Raw genomic sequence first — 516 nt, 5'->3', positions numbered from 1 at the left:
ACATCGATATAACATTAGGCATAATTTAATCTCGTGTACGTGTAGTATTTGTTTAGGTATTCTTGTAGTATACGTATCCCTGCCTAAGAGTGTTACGCGGAAAGACATAGACGTGTGTACATTGATTTAAGAACTAATCTTCTTTTTATATATCTATTCCACATGGACTTTAATCTCATGTACGTAGAAGAATTACGCATCCTTTATCTATATAGAAGACAGTGAAGAAAGGGAGATGAAATACTCGTAAGAGCATATAAGACTAACGTGTCATGTTTCGTCTATGTAAATATAGCGTCTGTAATTTGTTATGCCGTGTACGTGTGTGTGTATATATTGGTACGTGTTAACACAGATACGAGGTTTCTGGAGTCATGCGAAGAAGCGACGTGTGAGCGAGAGCACCGAGATTACAAAGATACATCCTTCGATCAATAGTTAAGCTCCATTTATCGTTCTTATACGCAAGGGAGTCCAGTGTAGAATAATATTATTTCGTTTACACGTTCCGCTGAC

Source organism: Atta colombica, unplaced genomic scaffold, assembly GCF_001594045.1.
Source record: "Atta colombica isolate Treedump-2 unplaced genomic scaffold, Acol1.0 scaffold92, whole genome shotgun sequence".
NCBI classification, from domain to species: domain Eukaryota; kingdom Metazoa; phylum Arthropoda; class Insecta; order Hymenoptera; family Formicidae; genus Atta; species Atta colombica.
The sequence above is the reverse complement of the archived record's forward strand: the minus strand, read 5'-3'. Positions refer to the sequence as shown.